The following is a 12843-nucleotide window of genomic DNA, read 5'->3' on the forward strand; positions in this document are numbered from 1 at the left end:
AGGCATGTCTTTTTGCATGGTTGTAGCAGAAGACAAGAGAAGCAACCCTAATAGTACATAAGTTTTTTGAGACTGCTTATATCATATTCACCAATATCTCATTGTTCCAATAAAAGGCCCAGATAACACCATAGTGGGATGTACAACGTCATTCCATGGTACCGATTTGCGAGTGGGGAGAACTGGGATCATTATACTACTCTGCTAAAAGATTGTTTATCCTTACTTATCCTCTTCCCCTTTCTCCAAAACATCCTAGTAATTCGATGCTTAAAAAATACAGCAATATAACCCTAGCAATATTAATTCTTAGGATTTAAAAACTCTCAGAATAATCTTTTAGCCACTAATAACACAGTCTAGCAAAGACTGCTTTATTTAAAGGGGGATCTTAGAGCCTATTTACTTCCAACTGTTTATGTTACAGATGGGAAAGCTGAAAACAAGAGAGATTGTTGGTAGAAAAGCTGGTATTAGAAAGAAAATTCCAGCCTATTAAACTTTCCACTTGATTTTGGATTGTATGCAGCACTGTAATGGGTGAAAGAATTAAGACCCCATTTTACAGATTGTTAACTAAGGGATGAAGTTACATCCTTGTGGTCAGATAGCAATTAGAGGTCTGTCTGTGTTATTTGACCGTTTGTACATTCCATTCTCCTTCTCCCATTGTAGGGCACTCAGCTAATTTTGAAAGAGGAAGAAGTGAATGTTCACTTGGAAGCCACGATGCCTTGAAACTGAGGTTTGATAGAGAACTTACAAATTAGATATTAGCTCGTAATGTGATCTGGCCGTGAGGAAAGCCAACCCTGCTGGGGCCGGCCTGTGTGAGGAGTCAAGCTGCAGGAAGGGGAATAATCCCCCTTTATATGGCACTGGTGAGACTGCACCTGGAAAACAGACCCCTGTTCCAAGCCTCGGTACCCAGGCCATGTGGACGGGGAGAAGGAAACTGTATGATTCATTCGTAGCTGGAGGAAATGACCTAGGGGGGAGAGATTAAAGAGCTTAATGGGCTTGACTTCCTCCCCCAGCCAGGGACCCCTGACAGCCGAGAGGCCCACTGGCGAGCCCACAGTATTGAGGTCTTTGGGTCCTTGAGGTAGGGGGTTCTACAACATCTGGCTCTGTTGTCCCAGTCTCAATGCATGTCTTTTGCCCCCTCTTCTTTATGCTTCTTTTTCCTCTCTGGACTCCCAGCTTCTCAGATTTTCCAAAGTCTTTCCTGCCTTTGGCCTTTTGTATCTGTACCTCTGCCTAGCAGCTGTTTCTTGCCACCGCTTTTAGATATCAGCCACAATGTCATTCTTCAGCCAGCATTCCCTGGATTCCCTGGCATGATGGGAACTTCTGTTACCTGCTCTTTTAACACCTGCTTAATCTCCAGGCCTGTCTTGTCTCACCTTGAATGGCTAGCTCAGTGCATCTCTCTATGGCACCAGAAACTGTGTCTGTTTTGTCCACTGCTCTAGTATTTCTAGGGTGTATTGCAGGCTCATAAATATCTGCCAAGGGAACAAATGAAGAACAGCCAGCAGTTGTTTGTGGTGGCAGCGCATGGAATATGCACGCCTTTGCCTGTGCCGTGCTACCTGCCCTGGGTGCTCTGATGCAACAAGAAGAACCCTGGACCAAGAGACTGAAAAAGTGATTTCAGTTCTACCTCTGTTACTTATCAGCCAGATGGTTGGAGGCAAATCACGAACCCTTTCCAAGACTTGGCATCTTAGTCTGCAGAATTGAGAAAGTAATGCCTTTTCTGCAAGGATGTTGTGAGGATTACATGCAAAATCCCATCATAACCATTGCACATTCACAAATACAAGGTCAGCCTCTCCTTTGGTCAAATGTTTGTTCCTTACCATCCTGTCATGATTGCCCAGAACATTTGGTTTCTCTCTTAGGAATAGGATATTCATATCTGTTCAGTGTTCAGCGTTGCAGTGGGGATGGGCATGAGGAAGGAAATTGGGCAAATGGAATATGGTAGTGAGGGCATGGGCAGCATGGGGAGGGGGAGTCATACCCTTCCATGAAGCTCTATGCCACTCCTTCCATCATGGTGACACAGAGGTAGTCAGTAGGTGCTCCCCCTCCCTGGACTCACAGGACCACTCTGGTGTGGACATCTCCATGTACTCAGGGATGTGGGATGAGTAAATATACTGAATTCAACTTGAATTGCATCTCTTTAGTGGGGCATACGGAGGTCCGGGGGGTCTCAGCATCAGCATCTTTCATCACCTTTGCAGCTGCTGGTTTCTCACATGCCTAGACACCGCCCCCTCCCCCACCCCATGCCAGTGCCTTGCACAAATACAGTTGTCTGTATTTGGCAAGAAGAAGGAAACAAGTGCCATTTAAAACAAAAACTGATTCTAGCCTCATTCTGTCCCTTCAGGGGGTGTTCAAATTAATTTAAGTCCAGAAATATCTTTTTTTTTTTTCCTTAGGAAAGCTCACTACTGGGTGGGCCAGCCTGCGAAGGAGTCCTGTGCACGTGCCCTGCATCCGGGACTGTAGCTCTGAGTGCAGGTGCTGAGGCGCGTGGCTGTGAACTGAATGCTGGCTCCTCTCCCAGGCAGCTGGGTGTTTGAGATGCTCCGTCTATAGTTTCCTTATCTGTGATTTGAAGATAGGAACTGTACCCACCTCAGGGAGTTCTTGTGAGGATTGACTGGGGTAAATACCTAGAGTACAGAATAGTGCCTGGCATGCAGTGCCTGAGCAATAGACGGTAGCCTTTTTTTTTTTTTTTTAATTACGATTGATCTTCATTAGTTATGAATTCTGTATTTGCAAATTGACCTACTGCTAAAATTTATTGTAGCACCCAAATCCACATTCATGGTGCTTTCATGGTCATTTTGGACATGTGTGGTGACTTGCCACACACATTTTGCTCTGAGGTGAAGCAAGGTGATCCTCTGCCTTCCTATTCTGGCTCTTTTACTGTAAATGAGCATCTCTTTCTGTATCTACTTAGTGCCATGTTTTTCACATTCTTGTGCTTTTTCAAAGGTTTAATGACCCCCCCCCGCAGTCTTAGTCCTGAAGTGTTGTCTTGTGTCCCCAAGTGCAAGGAGATTGTGATGTGGCTTACAGAGAAAATGCATGTGTTAGATTGGCTTTGCGCAGACATGAGTGATAGTTCTGTTGGCTGTGAATTCAATGTTAATGAGTTAACTTATATATTAAGTAAGATGTCTTTGATCACAGACACATACGAAACATGGATATGAGACACATACTAAACATGGATATGTATTGATTGTGTGATAAAAATTTTGTGACCAGAAATTTGCAAAAACCTAACACTACATTTCCTCTAGGAGCAATGGCTCAGTATTCACTAACTTCAATCCTTTTGGTGACTTCATGGAGCACAGCTACTGCAAATACTGAGAACCTACTATACTGTCACTTGTATCCTCCCAAGAAAAAGACAGAGTGGTTGGGGTTTGGAAGAGTCAGGAATATGTAAGAGTGATAGCTCCCTCTGTCTCTCTCTCAATATGTATGTATGTATCCATGTATGCATGCGCGCCGAGAACTGATGAGAGCCCACAGGGGAATGTAGACTGCACATTTCTAGCTGGCTAGGAATGGCCCATCCTTCCAGGAGAAGTATCTTTACCTTGATGGGATGGAGATTGGAGAATTCTGACCAGTAGTGGTTCTTCCCAGGCCCCACCTGTGGTCAGTAATGAACCCATTTCTCCTGGAAAGAAAAAGCACCAAGTCGTTTTGTGGTTAATACAGTACTGATATTCTTCTGCTTTTCTGATATGAAAGCAGCTTGATCCACACTGATAGGTCGTGATACAGAATTAGAGAAATGAAAGCAGGTTTCCCCTGTATACTCTTAAACTGGCTTTAGCACCTAAGAGGTGAAGTAAATGTATTCGTGCTAATAATTCATCACTTCCAACTGGAGGGCCTAAGGAAAACACGGACTTTACATGTCTGTTTAGTTCCCTCACTCAGTCGAAAAGGCTTACTTGTTCATCTTTTCCCTTCCCTCTTGTGTCTGTCCCAGCCTGTACTTCATTTATTCATCCTTTCCACCTCTGCTGAGCATTCACTATATCAAAGCTGCTCTATGCTGCTGGTGCTAAGGGGACAAAGTCCTACCTTATAACCACAATTGTGTTCAGCACACTTATTATCTCTTGGGCCTGCCAGAAGTTTTCTCTTCATCTTCACCCATTCTGAATTCATCCCCTGCTTTCTCACTTAATTATTATTTGAGAAGTGTTTCTAATAGATCAGGGAGAGGAAGATTCCAGAATTAAAGGTCTGTGATGACAAATTTTGCCTTAAAGTAATTCATAGTCTAGTGAGTTTGCATCTTATTCCTTCTAATTACACCTTAATCTTTGTGTTTTATTCTTTTTAAAAAATTTTATTTATTCCAGAGGCGGGGGGGGGGGGGAAGGGGCAGAGGGAGAGAATCTTCAAGTAGACATCTCCCCTTGAACCCCGGCAATGAGTAAAGAACACCATGCCAGGCTTGATTCCACAACCCTGAGATCATGACCTGAGCAGTAACCTAGAGTCCGATGTTCAAGCCACCCAGGTATTCCATGCTTTATTTTTTTTAAGATTTTATTTATTTATTCATAAGAGACAGAGAGAGAGAGAGAGAGAGAGAGAGGCAGAGACACAAGCAGAGGGAGAAGCAGGCTCCATGCAAGGAGCCTAATGGGAGACTCGATCCCGAGACTCTAGGATCATGCCCTGAGCCAAAAGGAGATGCTGAACCACTGAGCCACCCAGGGATGGCTCACTCCATGCTTTATTGTTAAGCCTGCATCTTGGTGTGTGAGGATCATCTGACTTTTGCCATTATGTCTCATTTTATTTCCCTTTACTCTTTGCATAGGCAATTTCATCTCAAGTCCATGGCTGGCGCTGTCAGCATTTTAATCACCACCAGCTACATCCCTTGCATCCTAACCTCTCTGTTTCTGCCAAGGTCTGGACACGTGTGTACACCTCTCTGTTGTGCATTTTTCCTTGAATAAAACCAACAAATTACCTCATGCTGTGTAACTCATGAGGAGGGGACTTAGGAAGGAGCCTATTAACTGAATGACAAGCCAAGTTCCTGATACATGACTTTAGGAACTGTAGGAAATGTACCAATTGAAAAACTCTGGTGTTTTCTATAAACTATTGCAGTAATGGTAATGTAAGCACTTAAGAAGACATTGGAAAACATGAATTAAAATGATATTTTTACGATGAGTGATAGAACCATTACTGGTGTTGTGGTTTTATGAAATGTGATTACTCTAAGTCAAAGAAGTGGATATATTTGAGAACAAACAAGAACTTTGAACACAAAATTCCTTCCAAAATAAAAATGTGAATTTCAAAGTGAGTACACTAAAGCCCTCCATTGTGGATCAGTGTATTTCTGTAATCCCTCTCTCAGAGAGTTTAGAGTAAATGCTTGTGTTTGATCTGAAGATGTAAAATAAATGACTCAACAAGTTTCAACTGAAATCCTCATCCACTCCTACTCCCATCATTCTCATACACACTTGTTCAGCTTCCTCAAAATCTTGGTTAATGGCACCATAAAAATCATATGCACACATTCTTTGAGAAGCAGAATGTCAGTAGTAAGTAAAAAATTAACATCATTCCCCATTCCTATCCTCTTTCCAGAGTCTAACTCCATAGTAGGATTATTTATGTTTTTATTTCTTCTAATTGTTACTAAAGTAATATTAACCAACTTACATATTTTTCTGTTGACCCTTTGCAGTGAAAATTAGGCCATCAGGTCACATACACTACTTCCAGTTTTGGTAAATGTTGTATTTAAAACCGTGTTTCTTGTTCCACCAAATCCAGAGAGGATTTCTCGGTGCTCCACCATTTATAATAAGAAAATTAGAGCCTCAGCAGACTTTTGACCTCTGTGCCTCCCGAATCTCCCAAGTGATGTCAGCTGTATGATTACTTATCCAATATCAGAGTTTTGACATTTATAATTTGTTTTATGATTATATTTGTTTTTTTATTTTTCTAAAGTTGATTCTAAAAATTTGAAAGCAAGCAATTAGCCTTAACAGTATTATGGTGATCTCAATGTAACAGCGACAACTGTACCATAGAAGCAAAAGTGGTTCTGAAATCAGACTGAAAGAAAAGTAATTCTATGTCATTTAGGACTGACAGAATTAAGTTCAATAGACTCTTTTTTTCTTTATTTTATCTTCAATTTTATTTAAAAAATTTTTCACTGATGAGATATATGATTAATAAAGTTTGGAAAATTCTTGCCTAGGGACCTGCTGCCTATCTCCCCTCCCACAGCAAGCCAGTGTAGACTTTTTTTTTCTATTCTAATTGCTCAGTATCATGCTACATTTTAGTTCACTTTATACTTTAACCATAAATATTACATATCCTTTATTTTTTAAAAAGATTTTATTTATTCATTCATGACAGGCACAGAGAGAGAGGCAGCGACACAGGCAGAGGGAGAAGCAGGCTCCCTGCAGGGAGCCCGATGTGGGACTGGATCCTGGGACCCCGGGATCACACCCTAAGCTGAAGGCAGTTGCTAAACTGCTGAGCCACCCAAGCGTCCCTATATCCTTTACTTTTCGTGGTGTTTCTAATTGCTTTCTTTTACTTGCTGATAGAAGAACCATCCACGTTGTTTACCATATCTACACATTTCTTAGCTTTTTAATCAGATTCTTTAATAAAGTCTATTGTTTCTTAAAGATAAAACTATTGAAGTGCTTTGAATTCTCTTCAAATTTGGATTTAGTGCTTTCTAAGCCTTCTGCATAGCCACTTTTCCATAATTCTCCCCATTATATCTTATGTTATTCAGGTTTGATTTAGAGCTATAGTATCTCCAGATTTCAGAGCCTTAAAATCTATTCTTCACTCACATCCCAATCCAACTAAGAAGAGAATGCAGGTCTGTTTCAGGCAGACTTTCTGGAAAAGAGACATTGTCCTCAGGTGTCTTACTATCTTGTAGATCTCAATCTCCTCTGCAGTCAGCCAGGCAGGTTGGCAATGGGGAAGGCATGTGTGCTTCTAATTTCTTTGTGCTAGAAGTGGTGCACATGACCTCTGATCATATTCCACTGATAGTAACAGTAAGACGGCTAGTTGGTTAGAGGAAGGCCAGGAAATGGATCCACTGTTTGCCTAGGGAGAGATGGAGAACCCAGCCTCTACTGACATTCCTTTTTTTGTATATTCTTTTGCTTTGTCAGAATATATAATCAGGTTTGTTTGTTTCTTTGTTTTTACCCCCAGAAGCCTGCAGAAGACAAATGTTTGGATTCTTTTCATGTCTAGAAATTCCTTTATTTTACTCTCACATTTAGTATTATGACAGGGTATGGAATTCTGAGTTCAAAATAACATATTCCATTGCCCTTGTATCTTGCAGCATTTTTAAAGAAGTTCTTCATGTTTTCATTTCTCTTTTTCTAGAAATCTTTCTGGAAAAGGATGATCCTTCTAGGTTGACCCTTTAAGATTTTACTTTTATCCTGTTTTTCTCTTCTTTCTCTTTTGTGTCCTAGGATTTTTTTTTTCAGATCATATTATTAAATTTAAAGAACAAAATTCAGCCATCATGTTTTAAATTTCTACGAATACTTCTTGTCTCCTGATCAATCCTTTTATGTTGACTTATGCTTAGCTTATTGACGTGACCTTTTCTCAGCTATCTCTGGGGATCCTCATTAGGGTCATTTTAATTGTTCTCACATTCTATGGGTTATCTCTGTTCCAGCATTCTTTTTGTTTACCTTGATTTTTCCATTTTGTGCTCTTTTTTTCCCTTCACAAGGTTGGAAATCCTTAGTTGTTTGAATTAAGTAGCTGAAGGGTGTTTTCTTTATGGTTAGATCTGTTTCTCTGATTCCTCAAGTGTCTTTCTACCATTCAGTATATAAGAGAATATCATTTTAAAATTCTGGAAAACTAACAAACACACCAGAAATTCTAAACTTTTCTAGAAACATCTGTTCATTTTCTCACAAAGCAAAGCTCATCCTATTTAGTGTCTGTGGTTTGCAGAATAATGGCCTTCCAAAGCTGTGTGCTTACTAATCCCTGGCACCTGTGAGTATGTTATATTACATGGGGCAAGGGGACATTAAGGTAGAAGATAGAACAAAGGTTGCTGATCTATTGAGTTTGAGATGGGAAAATGCTCTTGGAGTATTCAGGTGGGCCCAATGTAATCATGAAGATTTTTCTAAGTACAAGAGGGAAACAGGGAATATGGGTAGCATCTGACAGTTGGGAAAAGCTAGGAAACTGATTCTCCCCTGCCATCTCCAGAAGGAACACATTGTTGCTGACACTCTAACTTTAGCTTAGTTAGACCCATCTTGGATTTTTGATCCCCAAAACTGTTGATAATAAGTTTGTGTTGTTTTAAGCCACCAAGATTGTGGTAATTTGTTACAGCAGCACTAGGAAACTGACAGAGTCTCATATTAATGTTCCACACAGGTGGCTGTTGTCTCCTTTCTAAAAATTCCTCCTCTCTTGGATGCTGTGCTCCCATGCTCTCCTGTTTTCCTTTCACCTCTCTGGTCCTTTTTGGATTTTCCTTCTTAGGACATCTATGTATTGAAGGACTCCATGGATAGGAAATGAGCAATTTTTAAAATCTTTCTTTCTATATTTCTACTGAATGGTATCATCCATACCATGATTTTATTTTATTTATTTTATTTTTTTAAGATTTATTTTTATTTATTTATGATAGACATAGAGAGAGAGAGAGAGAGAGAGAGAGAGAGAGAGAGAGGCAGAGACACAGGCAGAGGGAGAAGCAGGCTCCATGCAGGGAGCCCGATGCGGGACTCGATCCCGGGACTCCAGGATCGCGCCCTGGGCCAAAGGCAGATGGGAAACCGCTGAGCCACCCAGGGATCCCCATACCATGATTTTAAATATAATCTTTAGACTGGTGGCTCCAAAAAGTTAAACTGAGAACTCTATCGCATATTTCTGGCATTGTGTGTTCTGCTTTCCTAATGGATTCCATTTGGGTATTTCACAGCTCTTTCGAGTTTGATACTTCAAAATGGAATGCATAATTTTCCCTTGAATTTCATGGTTCCTGCCTCACCTAACTATGGACACAGTAATGCTGCAGAATTAACTATCCCCCAAACTTAGTATCCATATGCATATACTATGACATTGACATGCACAGGTCTGGGGTGGCTGGGGTAGTTCTTTTTCAGTCTACAGCCCAATAATCTAATTTATCTGTATTCCAGAGGTTTTCCCAAGAAATGCCTTTGCCACTTGTTGCTCAAGTCATAGATCACCCTCTAAGTGGCTTCACTAATGGTGTTCACTAAAATTCTGGCTTCCAGTATTTTCCAGAGTAATTTGTTCAGTAACTTTACAGGGGACACTCAATTTTCACATATGTATGTGTGCATTTACCTATTTCATTCAATCTCTCTTTTCCAACTAGACCATGTGTAAGATCCATGTTTGTTTCATTCACTCTTGTATGCTAGTGCCTAGTACAATGTCTGGCATGAAAAAAATGTGTAGGCATCCAAAAGATTTTTTTTAGAGTAAGTATATTTATAAATCGTGGTATTTCAGGCATTGGAGAAGACGTATAATGGGGGCTGTGAATATTATAAAGCTGGGCCTCAAGTCCCAGTGGTGACTTCTTGGCATCCCTCAAACCACAAAATATAGGCTTACTGGTAAGCTTAGCCTCATTAGAAGAAATTATTTTGTAATTAGGTAAAACTAGGGCAAGGCAGGGTGAATGACTTGTGTAGGGTAATGCAGGAAAATCATTGTGGAGTTGGGACAGAGCCAGGTCCATAGCACAGGCCTACCCACTGGAGGCCAGGTCTTCACATTCAGTTCCCAATATAGGTCCCATGGGGGCAACTCAATGTTCCAACCACACTGTGACCCACTCACCCAAGAGGGGGCTGGAAAGGGAAAGGCTCCCGCCAAGTTTGAGAGTTTCCAGGCCACTTTGCTTATGGTTTGGCTTGGGGTTCCTGCTTCCCTTCACCATTGCCCCTTGGGCTCCTGACCTTAAATCAAGCTCTCAATCTTTTCTCCTACTCAGAATGAACCGGTGACTTTTAATTGTATTTTTCCATTCAGAGTCTTTGAAATCAGCATAGCTTTGCTTTTGTGGGTTTAGCTTGACCTTTAATGTTCTCTTGGCTGATTTCTGTTATTGGAGGGTATGGGATTTTTGATTTGTTAGAGAGAATAGAGTCTAAGCCTGGGACTTCAGACCCTTAAGCTTTCTGTTAAAAACAGAGAGATGACTAATAACTATTTAGTGTGTAATGATGGCTTAGCAGTATTTACCACTGATTTAGGCTCTCTGGCTCCATTACCTAGGATATTTTCCTGACTTAAACATTTCTCAGTTCTCTAGCCAACAGCTGTCCACATTTTTTTAAGTCCCCAAACCTCCAGAAATTATGATTTCACATTTCTAATAGGCTTCTTTCACTGTTCAATCAAAAAGGCCTCTTGTACTTTATAGCATGTGTCCCAAAGTGAATTTAATACAAATCACAAGTGGAGAACACAAGCAAAGGATAAAGCCCAAATCTTCCCTAATGGGGTTCACACCCAGCCCCTCTATCCCTGACTGAATAAGAAGCAGGTGTGTAAAGAAGCAAGGGGTAAACAGAGATGAAAAAAACGCAAAAAGAAACAACCCTTGAAAGAACAGAAATGTATTATTTGACCTTCCTCACCTTCATCAACTTCTGTAGTCTTCTTCCTTGTGAGAAGGGAAAGAAGCCCTCCAGGAATTCAAAGAAAATTAATTATTCCCTTAGGATAATACTTCGAATGAAGGCTAAGACATGGCAATTATTCATTACACGTGACATTTGAGAAATATGAATTGATTTGGGATACAGAGGCAATGGAGAGAGCCTCTAGCCTGAGTGCAATATATATATTTCTTAAAGTGTATAGTATAGAGAGATAAAGAGTGGAAAAAAACATTGGTAGTTCAGAATTGTGGGTTTATAATAATAACAATAATTGTAACAAAAAGTAATTAGATAATTTATGCCATTCACAGAGTTTCCATGTGATAGGTATTATGCTAATTGCTTTACAGTATATGCCCATTTAATTATTTCTATAAGCAGAAGAGATAGACAGTTTAGGACCTCTACAGTAAGACAACTATAGCTCAACAGGACTTTTTTTATATACATTGAGGCCACAATGCCTCAAATTGGTGCATTTTAACCCTAATCTTCTTACCTTCCATCCTAAACTTTTAACTATAGTATTAGTGGAAGTTTTCAGGGATGGAGGTTGGAATTTCCAATGAGTTTTCTAGCTTTATTACCCTATGTAGTATAGGCAACTCAGGGAATTATCAGTGGAGATTCAGAGAGAACTCATGTTTTCAGCATCAGGTCTGTGGGGCTGCACAGTGGACAAATTAGAACTCTGAGCTTGGGGTCAAAATGCTGAGACTTTGTTCCTGACTCTGCTTGTTACTGACTGCAAGACCTTGGTTTCTTCTTCTACAAAGTTGGAGTTATCAAACCCAATTTCACAACTTCTGAGTATTAGAGAGTAGGAGGAATGAACTGGTGGGTAAGAAAATATTTTGTAAACTATATTAAGCCTTGAAGTTGTAAGGAAGTACCATTATTGCATTCATAGTGGACACCACCTGATCTGGCTTCTGGTTCTACAAACTAATAAGGTAATGACAGCTGTCATCCACTGCTGGCATATTATGTGGGAGGCAATGTGTTCAGTACTCAGTGTTTTAATTTAATCCTGGGAAGAACATTTCAATTACACATACTACTACTCCCCATTTTACAGAAACATATAAGCTTGTAGAGGCTAAGGAAGTAGGTTTTGGAATGAGACAGTGAGTAAGTTAGGACTCAAATTCAGGTCTACCTGATTTCACAGTTCCTGCTCTTTCTACTATGCTGCTTTCCTCAGACAGATTAGTTTTAAAACTATATATATATATATATATATATATATATATATATATAACAATAAATTAGTTATAAATTGTTATAAAACAATAACTACCAAGTGGTAGAACTGGAAAGAGATCTTAGAGATAATTGAATCTGTCAAACCATTTATTGAAATTTTTAATATGCAAATATAAGGTCCAATGCTTGTATTCAATTGTAAGTCCTGGAGCTTCTGGTCAAGTGGTAAAAACCCAGCTGGCTTAAACAGAAAAGGGACTCCACTGGATTGCATAAATGAAAAAAGAAGTTTCAGGCATGGTTGAATCAAAGGCCTCTGTCAGTATCATCATGACTCATTTTTATTTTTTTATCTCTGAGTTCTGCTTTCCCTTATTTTGGCTTTTTTTTTCATACTTTATGTGATAGTTCATGGCAGCTCAAGGCTTATCATCCTTGCTGTGGGTAATTTTAGGAGGAGAATTCTCTCTTCAACCTTCATAAACTTCTTACCAGCCCCAGGTAGGTTATGTACTCATCACTGAGGCAGTTATTGTATTTAGGAGATAGACCATGTGGTTAGTTAAGGCCCATGTCTATTCCAGAACCATATATCCTGAGAGTAGAGGAGAAATTGGTTTGCATTTACTGAAGGGAGGGGTATGAATGGTGGCCTGGTAAAAACAACAAAAATACATCCTTTGAAGACCCAAATTTATTTGAGGAAGTCATTCAAGTTGCTTCCTTATATGGCCTTTATCCAAATTTCCCCTTCTCATCTCACAGGTGGACTCCATAGATTATATTTTGGCATAGTGCTGCCTGATACCCCCTCTCTGACACACAGTGTGATACCTGGAAATGATAG

This window comes from Canis lupus, chromosome 3 (assembly GCF_003254725.2).
Source record: "Canis lupus dingo isolate Sandy chromosome 3, ASM325472v2, whole genome shotgun sequence".
In the NCBI taxonomy this organism is placed as follows: Eukaryota; Metazoa; Chordata; class Mammalia; order Carnivora; family Canidae; genus Canis; species Canis lupus.